The sequence below is a fragment of the Cyprinus carpio genome, chromosome A25, assembly GCF_018340385.1.
Source record: "Cyprinus carpio isolate SPL01 chromosome A25, ASM1834038v1, whole genome shotgun sequence".
Classification (NCBI taxonomy): domain Eukaryota; kingdom Metazoa; phylum Chordata; class Actinopteri; order Cypriniformes; family Cyprinidae; genus Cyprinus; species Cyprinus carpio.
The window spans coordinates 14,407,019-14,420,348 of NC_056596.1; the positions used below are offsets into that span (position 1 = coordinate 14,407,019).

Sequence of the window (13,330 nt, forward strand, 5' to 3'; positions counted from 1 at the left end):
CACCACTCTTACAGTTTATTAAACCTTGTTTTCTTCAATCCGGGGGTAAGTTTGACTCACAAGAACAGGAAAGGCTGCATCACAGTCAATGCCCCATAGGGTAAAAAACTCCATTCTTCCAATAAAACGTAACTGTTTCCAGTTTATCTGCCAAACCCGCTTAATAAATGATAGGGTAAATAATAATCAGTCAACTTTAAAGAGAGCAAGTCAGTTCACGCCAATTATGCAGATGTCAGAGAGTATGAGCAAGATGCATGAAAGTGGATTTTGGAGCAGAAGTTCAATCATACAACCTTCCAGTTAGCAGCTCTAACCCTTAACCACAGCTCCACCCACAATGAGTGTTTTAATCCGGACTACAGCTACAGTACAGTAGATCAGTAATTATTGAGCTCAGACTGCAGCATGTAGTACATTTTGTCACGCCTAAGTGTTTTTATCATTAATGGTGTGAGTCAGCCGGCACAGGAGTGGTCGTGTGTGTTTGGTGACTGTCTTTGCCCAGTGGAGTTGCTTCATTCACAAAAAATTATGCTCTTCTGACCTAGTTCCTGGCAATGATGTTTAATTTTGCCCTTGTGCACATTTTTGGACAGACTGTCTGTTTGGCTCAAGATTAAGAAGCTGTTTTTTAAACACAAAGTGTGTGAGAGTCTCCGGATCTGTGCTGTCCTTCAGAACATGTCCGGTTTTCTCACAGACTTGAGGAGTTACATGGGAACTAATTATTTTGACAACAACAGGGTATCTGGGTCAAAGGGCTTGAGTGACTAGTAGGCCAGTGCATAGTCAGCGCAGCAGTGTCTATCATTAAAAGAAAAGTCACTTTTCATTGTAAATCAGTGATATTGTTTTTTTCTGTTTGGTCTCTTCTGTCATTACAGTTGACACTACATTACAGTTGAAGTGAATAATCTCAGATTTTAACTGTTTCACTCAAATGTTATATTAGCATCTTGTCATTAACCCTTATAATAGACATTTTTCTTGACTTGTCTGCCATTGGATTCATTCCTTTTTTTTTTTTTTTAAATGCATTCTGGATTTTCCTTCTCTATGAAGGACAAATACAATGTTGACAACGAAATAGACTTCCAATCTGATGAATAGTAAATTAACCAACTCTTATAAACAGCCTCTTCTTTTATGGATCATGTTAGAATCCTCTATTTTTTTTTTCTTGCTGAGCTAAAAATTTCCCTATTGGGTGGACATTTTGGCCACCTGAGCAAAAATATTCTTTATACCAGACCTGTCCAGCACACACAAAAAGTGTGTAACTTTTAACTGTAATTTGCTATTTATATTTGATTTTACCCTTGATGTAACTAAATGATGTACATCATTAAAAAAATTCGGTGTCCATCATTTGCTATTTCCACCACTTACTCAAGCCACTTTTATTTCAGATTCTTCATTCGGTGTCCATCATTTGCTATTTCCACCACTTACTCAAGCCACTTTTATTTCAGTGACGATTCGGTGTCCATCATTTGCTATTTCCACCACTTACTCAAGCCACTTTTATTTCAGTGACGTTTTATTTCACATGTCATTGCGCTTGCGGTGGTTCTCGTGTTGAGCTATTCCGTCCGCAACCATTAAAGTATCTGATTTCTACAGCAACTCATTTGACACACATCCTGCATTTACCAGTTCTTACTCTATAGCGACACAAACTCTATAGAGGTTTGCGTGAACATTGCAATTATTTCACACTTAACTTGACTTCAATCACATGGCTTTCCCAACTTATTTTTGCATATGTCCTGTGCGTGACATATAATTTCAAATGCATGGTTGCAATGAATGAAATGCACGCGCGCAGTTTAGAGGGAATATTGGTTAGAATATTGAAATGTAGTTTTATATAAAACTGGCTGGGTCATTAGTTTTGCTGTGTTGTCGAGAACTGTTAAACTTAATCAGTCTATATTTAATAAAATGTTGTATTGTTTGTACAATGGGTTGTATTGTTATTTACCTTGTTGCAAATCATTCAGCCCCCACAACATTCTTTCCAGTAGGCGCAAAAAAAAAAGACCTTCAAAATTAGGGCCTTAAGACAGTACACTCTATTGAATGGACAGCACATCTATCCCTCACAACGATGTTTAATACAGCCTATGATGCCTTTGTAGACTGCCCATTTAATAAAAACCAGGTCCGTGATTATCACGTTGACCAATCTCAGATTCCCCACCGAACCTGTCGTTCTTCATCTAAGAGCCTTTGACCATGAATAAATAAATGGTTTTAGAGCGAACGTTGGAGTTCTTGAGATAAGACCTTGGAAAAAGCCTCTGAAAGCTGAGGGGTTGAGTGACTGACAGCATGAGGGATAATAATGGAGGTCTCTCAAAGCAGCATGGCTGGATGACGGTTTTCAGAGGCTCTGCAGTGAGTTAGGAGAGATTAAAGAAGTCTAAGCAATTCAGTGGGTATTAAGACCCTTCTGGAATCCTCTGAAATCCTCCGTCCTTTAAACAATAAGTGGAAACATTTTTCAGCCTTAATGCTTTCACATTGGAATATCTACAAGCTGCACTGATGGATGGACCTTAACTGTGATCTGGAAAAGAATGAGTGTGTGACGTTTTTGATTTGGCGCATAATTGTCAGCCCACGTGTGCACAGTAGAAAAGGAAAAGTGTCCAAAATACGCAGATACTCATGTCCCGTTGCAACTGTTTTCACCAGCATTACATTTTCTCTTGGGAGTACGTTGTGCAACCTAATTCATACTGATGGTCCAAACACAATATCAGCAATTTGTTTTAACAGGAGAATGAAATTGACCCTGATGTCATCAATTCACTTTTTCCTTCCAGTCACCTGGCTGCTTTCTAAAAACGCCCAGTTTCTCAATCCAGTGAATTCCCAATGGAAAAAATCAGCTGTCTTGACCTACTTTTTTTTTTGTTGAGAGCAACATAATATTCATATACATCCATTTACATATGTAAAATGGGTTGCAAATGTCAATTAATTTTGGCAAGTATTGTTTATCAAAGTAAGTATCACTTCCTGTAGTCAACAATTTACAAGCTGTATTCCAAGCTGTACAATATGGTGTTATTCAACTGACCTTTCCGTTTCCAGACAGATGTTTATACGAGTGTAATCCATAATGGATCTCTATTTGGAAAGCTGGCCAACTATTAGTTTTTGTTCCAGTCATCTCTTACGGGATGTTCTGCAGTTTTTTCCCAGTTTTTATTCAACCACCCCTGACATACTGACATACAAAGTACCAAATGGGTGGAAAAAGTCTCTTGCTTGGTTAGAAGTCACCAGATAACTCTATGTTCTCAGACAGTGAATCAGCAGAGCTGACTGAAGCCTTACTCATATTTGTAAATACTTGGAATGGGTCTGTGAATCTGCCATTGCCTCATTTGATCTCTGCGGAGCTGTAATTGTTCAGTGACGTCTAGCTACAGATCACGATGGACCTCACCACTGAGTTAGCATTGGGAGAGAAAGCATGGCTGTTCAGGTAGACTCGGGTTTGTTTAACCGAACTGGGGCTCTGAGAGGACAACTACAAGCAACTGTTCTCTGTTTATGTCTGTGGCCGAATGATTCAGACATCTTTTATTCATCTGTTTCCCAGTCCTCCCATCCCCCTTTCTCTTGTTTGTCTGTTTCTGTCTCAAAAAAAAATGTAATTATCTCTTTCTGTGATTTATTATTATGTTTAAAATGTTAAAGCTTCCTTGAGGAATCAACATTGTGATAAATCCATAAGTGACTCTTTTGCTCTTTTGGTGCATTTTCTAGTATGCTGATTTGCTGATCAAGAAACATTTCTATTTATTATCAATGTAAAAATAAAATAATTGTCAAAGTTATTTATAATAAAACAGTTGTGCTGCTTTTTGTGGATTTTTTTTTCAGGATTCTTTGATAAAAAGAACATTTATGTATTTATTTAGTAACATACAATGAACACATGTACTGTATATGTATTATATATGGTGGAGAATGAACCATGTGCAAATTTTGCTACAGATTGAAATTCGCGTTCAAGATTCACCTCAGGTAGTGGCATAAATGTTGATTCTTCTCATCACAGTGATTGATGGCCAAACTGAGCTGTTTATCTTTGGATTTGTGTACCATTGGACCTTCACTGTGTAACAAAGCTGCCAAGGATCATGTTTACTTTCACACATCTACTGCCTCTGTCTTTTCATCCAGACTGAAAAGGAGGAGGTTGTTTGATGCAGAGTCAACACACAAGCAGAAGCATAACAATGCATACAAATGGTCCTGAATAGAAAGGCACAAATTGGTGTGTTTAATGAGTGTATTTTCTGTTTCTTTGTGACCCCACAGATGTCAGTCTGTTTTTTTTTAAAAAGTGGTGGGCTCATGAATATTAATTAGGTAATGTAGAAATATTCAAACATTGTTTCCCCCCACCCAAAATCCATGCCATAAATTAAGACTATGTGCTACATTTCCACTGGTTGTTTGGTAAAAATGGGCACAAAAGCCAAAACAAGAAAACTAAACTAAAACATCAGGATTATAAAACAATTCTGGGAATTCTCATGCTTCCACATACTCAGTAATGTGCATGATCTGCGATTGTGGGAATTACTCTGGGAATGAGTCATCACTGAGTCACGACAGTAAGGGGGGTGATTCCAGACAGAGTGACACATGTGTTCCTTCAGTCAGTGGAGTACCACAGGGTTATATATCAGGACCAGTAAATTCAGTTTTTTATTAAGCTGAGTTTATCTAACCACATCTGTGTGGCTTGAATTGCCTGCAGAAAGTGTTGAGAGATTCACGGTGTTCATTTTTGACAGGAAAGCACTGAATGAATGATTCAAATCGTTGACGTCTGAAAACCTGTGACCTGTTTGCACTCTTTTCTTTCAAGGTTTTTTATTTACTCCGAGTCAGTGCCACCATATGTGCAGACATACAGAGTAATTGAAATATTTCTCTTTCTCTTCTCTCTCATCACAAGTTTGTATAAAATAATATAATTATATTCAAAGTCAGTGCAATATAAAACAGATTTTTTATGAAGGTAGCAACAGAGTACCTGTACTAAACAGATATATACACACACCGAGTAAATAAATCTTGCAAAACTTTCTGAATGAATATACATGAGTAAATGTAAACATTGAACTTTGTTAATGTATAAATATACGTCCAAATATATGTAAACAATTTATAAAGTGCAAATACACATCCAAAATATGTAAACATTTGAAGTTCTGAGTATAAAGGCATTTTTAAGCTACAAGACAGATAGCAGCAGTATGGCATTAGTGCAAAAATGCTGTAATCTTTCTGTCCGTCTGTCTATTTTTCTGGCTGTCTGCTGCTCTGTCTTCTTGTCTATCCATCCTGTCTTCTCATCCACCCTTCAGATCTGTGCAGGTTTGCGCCACGTGTGGTTTATGTCATGAACCTGCATCGGATTAAACTTGTCTTGTTGCATACTATGTGGATTACACACGACACATAGAAGTATTGTGTTTCATTTCTGATCTCAGAGCTCTTTGATTTCCGATGGATTACAGCACAAGTAAAGCAGACCTTCACTGTGAATTTAGGTGCAATTAATCTGCTGCCCGGTCTTATGTCTGTAGGAATGACAGTGCTACAAATGAACCTCTGGTCTCATAAATTCCTTCCGGAAAGCGTAAGAAAGCTTGTGGGAGGTTCATAGCCCTAATGCCAATGCAGAATAAACAGTAAACATCGTAAAAGGAAGAATAAAGCAATAAAACCACACAATTGAATGGAAACTTGGTAAAAACTTGCACTCTTTTGTGGTGTCCTAAAAAAGTGTAAAAGTGTTTTCTGTTGTTGGACAAAAGCCTTTGAGTCTGAGTGCTTTGATATGTAGATATGAGATCACGTATCTGAATCATATTATTTGCAGTTGTTTGTTTACTTGCCACTAACTGACTATATGTGCATAGCCCTCATGCTGGGTAGATTAATAACAAATTGTAGTCTGTAACCGAGTACATGTATAGGAAATAATACAATCTATTAGGTTAAACATTTTAGTTAACTAATTGCACTACTTTTTGGTTACTTATAAGCTACTTTTAGCTTGTCTGCAACAGATTTGAATGGAATTATTTTGTGCCAGATTGATATAAAATACAAAGAGAAATAAAACGTATTCCATACTTTATCAACAGCATGAAATGAATTAAAGGGGTCATATAATGTGATTTTAAGTTTTCCTGTTGTCCTTGGTGTGTTACAAGCTGTACGTGAATAGATAAGATCCCTAAAGTTGCAAAGACTAACGTCTCAAACCCAAAGAGATATTCTTTATAAAAGTTAAGACTAATCCACGTCCATCCTAAAAAGCCTTGTTTAAACGCTGGCGCGTTATGAAAGTGAAAAATACTTACTTTGGCCTTCCAAAAGAGGACACAACTAGAAATCAGTGGTTAAGTTGTATTTACAACACTGTTCCAGAACAGTTCAACCCAAATATACAGATGTGTGCAGTGCATTTTATGGAGGACTGTTTCCTGATCCTGGGAGAGTAGACTACAATGCCGTTGTTCTGACTCACAGTCTGTAAGTACGTTTTCATATTTAAAGAATTTGCCACTGATGATTCAAACGCAAGTTTTGAGCAGTGTAGAGTAGCGCTTGTTGTTTGTCGTTTCTCCGATCACAAATGCAGACATGGTTTTATGTTTACGCGCCGCGAAATGCAATGCATAAAAACCCAGTATAAGTAAGGGATAATGTACAGCCAGGCTGGATGTACATTATCCCGCTTATTACATGGCTACTTGCCACATAAGTAAATAATTAGACACAAAATATTGATTTGAGTTAAAATATTTGAACACAAAGCTTCTGTGAAGACAGCAGTTGCGAGCAAGCGTCAAATTCAAATAGATGGACATTTAAGGGAAACGGTGCAGTCAAACCACTTATTACACAACATTTCACCACAAAAATAATTAAGGCAATAAAAGAATTAAGATGAAAATGTTTTAAAACCTTACCAGTTTGTTAGTTCTCTTATAATCCATTACAGTGTACAAAACAGTCATAGCAAAATGGCAGCAGCCGCGTTTGTATGAAACGAGAGTGAGTCTGCGATACCAGGATGACATTATTAAACAATTGTACACCATTTTGAAACGAGTTTTAATATTTTATTAGCTAAACAATGCAAAGCTTCCACCAAGAAAAAATAGTTCAAGCAAGAGTACAGCTCCAACTGCTGTTTCTCGGATGTGCCTGTGTTATTAGCTTTTACCGGTTGTTATAAAGGGATAACATACCTCAGAATGTCACGACTGACCAATCAGAATCAAGTATTCCACAGAGCCGTGTAATAAGTCATTATAATCTGTAATTATGTCCCCACTGGATGCAACAAATGGCTCTTTTGTAATGGGTTTTATTGTTTTTGTCTTGTCGCGCCGGTGACGCATCACAGTATGGCAAGGGGGGTAACATTAAAGTCACACTCTTGAGGCATTCAGCCAATCACAATGCACTGGATAGCTGGCCAATCAGAGCACACCTCACTTCTCGGAGCGATGAGCTTTGTAAAAAATGATGCGTTTCAGAAAGGCGGGGCATAGAGGAGAAACAATAACGTACAGTATGTGGAAAATAATGGTTTTTGAACACATTTCATTACACCAAATACACAAAATAATGTTCTTTTTAGCAACATCATATCACCCCTTTAAACATTTATATTAAGTCAGTGTTCCCTGAACTGAAAAGTGACTAATCTGATTATGAGCATTTTAAAATGTAATGTAATTACACATACTTAATATTTGGAATCTGATTCCATAATCCAGATAACATTTTATTTTCAGATGAACTCTGTATAATTTATTGTACCAGACAGTGTGACTATGACGGCACATGTATGCTTAGTCTTCACACAACTGTCCTCTCCAACCACAGAGATGAAGGCATAATCTAGTCCTCACACTCCCTTCCTCCTCTGTCAGATGTAAATCTTATTTTCTCTTTTCTGACTACAGGCCACCATAGGAAGACAACATTTCTGTGAAATGACATGGTGACACTGATTCCAAATTACACGTCTGTCAATCAAAACCCAAGATGCTCTTACTGATAGAAGATCAGTATGGATTGACGCCAGACACAATCACATCATCTGTATAAATATGTTTTTAAGTCAAGTTCTTGAGTCTGTCTGCCCATGACAGATGACACAAGTATGTTTTACCACTTCTCAGACTCAGAGACCAGTGTAGAAGGAAAGATGATAGAGGAATTGGCTGACCCAAAGGCTGTCTGACCCAAAGTGTTATAATTTTAGACTTGAGCCTCTCACATGGTCTGGAACAAGGACGGCATTTGGAAATAAACTTGGAATTTAGCTTAATTGTAGTTTACAGATTTAGGAGGGGCCAAGTGTTCAACTTCATTTTCTTGCATAAATAGAGTGTGAGTATAGGCCAGAGACATGGGGTTTGGAAGCCACAAAAGGACTTTGAAAAACTTCAGAGCCAGAAAGGACATTCAGACTTCTACTGTTTCAAAACATTTTGGCGTAAATGAAAACATTGGCTTCCTGATGCATAGCACGGTTTAAAATTATACTTAAATTAATGAATGAGGTAGAAACGTTTTTACTTTAAGAAAATGTACAACTGCATGTACAAAAAGAATTGGTTAATTTTGTAAACAAATTTTTAAGAAGTCAAGTCATATTAAGGATGCCCGATATCATTTTTTCCAGAATGAGTCCAACAGATATGTATACCTGTATTTTCATAGCATTTTAATTTTTTTTTTTTTAAATATTAGGTACAGCAATCAAGATTATGCAACACAACTCTCTCTCTCTCTCTCTCTCTCTCTCTCTCTCCTTACCATTAATTAACACAAGTAACTTGTGCAATGTTTTACTTACTTTTGACATGTCCGACCAAACTACACACTTTACAGTTTATCATCATGTCTAACTTCAAGCAGCTTTTTCCAATGAAGACAAAATAGATAAAACATCATAAAACAGTGGTCCATACAGCCTTTTCTCTATATTCTAGGTCTGTGTGTGATAACAGACTGAAATTTAAGGTGTTTACAGAAAATCATGTGCTTTGTTGTAGCTTTCAAATCAAACAGGCTACCTTTCAATGCATTTCATCAGGTACGGCAACTGTGACATGATCAAACATATATGATCCTTGCATTTCTTGTGACCAAAGGTCATTGGCGCTAAACTTGGTTGTCATGTATTTGATCTGTAAATATTTTATAGATCAGAGATCTGTAATCTTTTCCATTTTTGGCAATCTTTGTCATAGTGCTGCTGTTTTGTTTGCAAAAAATCTCCCACTGATTAATGGAGGAAAATATTAATTTAGGTGTTTTTTTTTTTTCTGTTTTAGGGAGACACTCATGCTCCTTTTCTTTTGGATCTGGCCTGCAGATTGCAACAGATTGGACATCTGGAAAGCCGGCAGGATTCCCAGGTGGGCTGATCCATCTGTCTGGCGTGGGTCTGATAAATAAAGATTATGTGTTTTACATTTATTTACATATTTTGTTCTGGCCATGGCAAGTTCAAAGGATTTCATTTTATGACACAGACTGCAGCCACTAGGAATGAATGCTTCTAACAGCTACCATTGAAATGTATGTAGATACAGTAAGTGTAATAGTCATTGGTGAAGTTTTCTTTTATTTTGCTTTAATTATCAATTTAAAAATCAAATTATTAATTCAAAAGTGAACCTTTTTTATAGGTGTAGTTAAATATAATGGTAAAATAATATATTTTTTTAAACTGAGAAAATAAAAAGACAAATTTAAAATTATGCTATATTTTTTAAAAACTTTACATTAAATATAACCAAATAATATATATATATATTTTTTAATTAAATATATTTAATACTCTATTTAGTTCATGTCTATAATAGTTAAGTATAACAACTATATTTTTTATGTATTTTAAGGTAAATTGCATACATTAAATAATAAAATTAAAACATGAAAGTCTAACTGTCACACCCCTGAACTGTTTTCATTCCCCATGTGCTCTGTGTGACCTAGTTTCTGTCTCCCGTTGATTGTACCATTATGTTCAGCTGTGTCTTGTTAATTACCCTCATTAACGTTCCCCTTATAAGTTGCATTCTGTTCAGTGTTGGGTTGTCCGGTCTCGTTGATGTGTACATGTGTTTCTGCCTTCACCCTATGGATTACCCCTGTGTGGATTATCAAAGCCATTGTATCATTATCTTCTTTGTTTACGTGCTTCTCTCCCGCACCATACTATGACAGAAGCCCAGACCTTAAAAAAGTAAAGTTGGGAGTTCCCTTCATTTTTTTTCTGTTTTGTAAGTTTTTCTTTTCTTCATGTTTGATCCTGCCGTCTTCCTCGTCCTGCTGGAGCAGAGGAGCCTTTCCCTCAAGGATCATACAAGACTATTTGTGGAAACCGCCAACTATACCCTCTACCTGGACTACTGCAGTTGTCCGGAGATGGTCCTTGAGGGAATTTTGCCCGCTTTTGTGGAATGGGTGCTGGTGTCCTGTGGATCGCCTCTGATTGTGGACATCGCGGATGACACCAGCCCCACTCCGGACCCAGAGCCCAGCCCACAATCTCCCCGCTGCGCAGAGCCTAAGCCAAAGCCCACCGCTGATGGAGAGCCAGAGCCCGCTGCGACTGATGAGCCATTGCCATGGAGAGCGACAGAGCTGAGGATCACCTCGGAGCTTAAGCCTGACCAGTCAGACCAGGTGCGAGAGCCGGCAACAGAGCTTGCCACGGTGGAGAATGCTATGAATGGGGAGAGCACGGAGGGAAGCTCCACCCACTGCATCATGGCTGAGGGTGACCAGCTCTCTATGGACAATAATGAGGATCTTATTAATCTGGATATAGATGCAAACATGCCTGTTCTGCTTCCGCCTTCATCTGAGCTCTCTAGCTACCCTGAACTATATACATGCCTGGATTTTCCACCCACCCTCCCTCTCTTGCCTCCTCCTATCATCCCTACCGCTTCATCTGCGTCACTGCTGTGTCCTGGCAGCCCCTCAGCTCAAACCTCAGCCCACCATCTATGCACTGGATTCGCCGCGGGTCTGCCACTCTCTATTGGCGTCATGGCTGTAGGATCCCTTGTCTCCGCCTCCAGCCTCTGAGTCCTGGACTCCGCCTTGGCCCTTCGACCCAGAGGCTCCACCATGCTCCCTCGTCCCTCTGGCTCCACCTTTGTCTGTCGTTGACCATCCGCCGCCTCAGGACTCCACTCCTCCGGCTACACTTCAGTCCTCTCTCGCTCAGGCTCCACTGCGGCCTTCCGGATCCCCGCCTCGGTCACTGGTGCCATCTTCTCCGCCTTGGCCCTCCGGATCCTCGGTGTCACCCTGGCTCATCGGCTCTCCGTCTCCATCTCAGGCTTCTCCTCCACTTGCTCCGCTGCCGTCGGTCGGCCCCCTGGAGTTGTCAGCCCTTTCTCCACCATGGCTCCTCCCTGCGGCGGCTCCACTGCCATCATTGCTTTGGCTTGGGTCCCGCCTGGCTCCTGCTCCCTCCTTTCATCTTCCTGGATCCTTCCATCACGACCTCCCTGGATTCTGTTGGTCATCCTAACCTCCACCTGCACAGTTTTCCTGCCAGCCCTTGGCCATCCCTCCGCCTCCTTCCTTCTCCACAGTGCAAGGTCGTGCCTTCCAGGAGGGGGTTGATCTGTCACACCCCTGAACTGTTTTCATTCCCCATGTGCTCTGTGTGACCTAGTTTCTGTTTCCTGTTGATTGTACCATTATGTTCAGGTGTGTCTCATCAATTACCCTCATTAATGTTCCCCTTATAAGTTGCATTCTGTTCAGTATTTGGTTGTCCGGTCTCGTCGACGTGTACGTGTGTTTCTGCCTTCTCCCTATGGATTACCCCTGTGTGGATTATTAAAGCCTTTGTATCGTTATCTTCTTCATTTACGTGCTTCTCTCCCACACCATACAGTGACACTAACTTGGTCTTATTTTTTGAATAAATAAATTGATAAAAATAGATTTTTTTCTTTTCAAGTGGTTCTCCTAGTCCTCTACATGACAGAAGCCCTATATGAAGTGGCACATATAGAACAATATTTAGGGTTCATTTTGAATGAGTTGTTGTTGTCATTTATATTTTTCATGGCAAAAAAACAACAACAACAAAATTAAAGCTGCAACACGACTTTTAAAATCTGAACAGATTACAGAGACTAGGCATCATAAACTTACCGACTTTGTAATAGTCACAGAGGAAAAACTGGCCATCATACACTAAACGAGTGAGGATCATACACTACCAGACTTTAAAATCGTTACGATCAACACAAACTCAAGATGAAACGTGTGCCTTGTTGCCAGGAGACTTGTGTCATATCAAAACAAAACCTGTTCTAAAATAAACTCAAATTAGCAGACATGTCTGATAACCTCTGACTTGATGGATTATAGTCTGAAGCTTAAAAATCAGAGTCTGTGACCATCATACACTGTGATTTTCTATGAAATTTGTCAACTCAAATCTACAGACTGGCTCTGACTTTCGGAAACTAAAATCAACTTCTCCAGAATGTATATCTGGGCAAAATTTGTTTAAGCCTTAAAATGGCACCATTTTTCCTCAAGCCTTGGGGGCACAAAATGTTCCAAAGGTCTTAATAAAGACTAGTTGAGAGATACAGTACGGTGAACACACCCTCACCAGATGTTAAGCTGAAGTGCTCAACTAACAGAGACTGTTGAAAGACCGACTTCGACGTCAGTGACAGGACTGTTGTTACTGTATTATTACAGTACTATTTCTATGTATTAACATCCCACTCATCACTGCCTGCAAAAACATTTTTGTTTCATTTAATGTTTACACATCTTAATCGAACATACGTGTGAAATCATGTGGTATCTATGTACTCGATTCATTTTTTTCAGAACAATCAAAAACTTGCTTTCACATCTTCACACTCCTAAGCAGAATCTGTCTCCCACATGTCAGATATGTTAAGTTATCTGCTGCGATCCATCTTGTCTTCAAAGTTAGGCTTTGTGCTTGAGGAATGCACTGGCTGAAGTGAAAAATGTCTATTAATAAGCTGTGCCCTGTTGGAGACCCTATTTCAGCAAAAATATGTCATGTCTAGTTAGGGTGTCGCTGACTTGTCTATGAGAAAACAGGCTTCAAAGCAGGACATCAGCATCAAACTTAAGAAAACAGGCTTTCTGCTGGGCACATCATTCATGCACTCTTGTGGCTGGGGAAGAAAATAAAATGTGTGCTGTTTTAGGCTGGTGAAGAGGCTGGGAGAGC

General features: G+C 39.0%; 1 protein-coding gene across 2 annotated transcripts in view; it reads left to right on the forward strand.

Annotated features, from left to right (window-relative positions):
• The window catches only part of LOC109099814 (zinc finger protein 469-like), a 248,013-nt gene that overhangs the window by 133,308 nt on the left and 101,375 nt on the right, over positions 1–13,330 (forward strand). For both annotated transcript variants that reach the window (XM_042715660.1, XM_042715661.1), the window contains exon 4: positions 9,405–9,488. The gene's annotated coding sequence lies outside the window, so the exon portion shown is untranslated. The remainder of the gene's footprint in view (positions 1–9,404; positions 9,489–13,330) is intronic.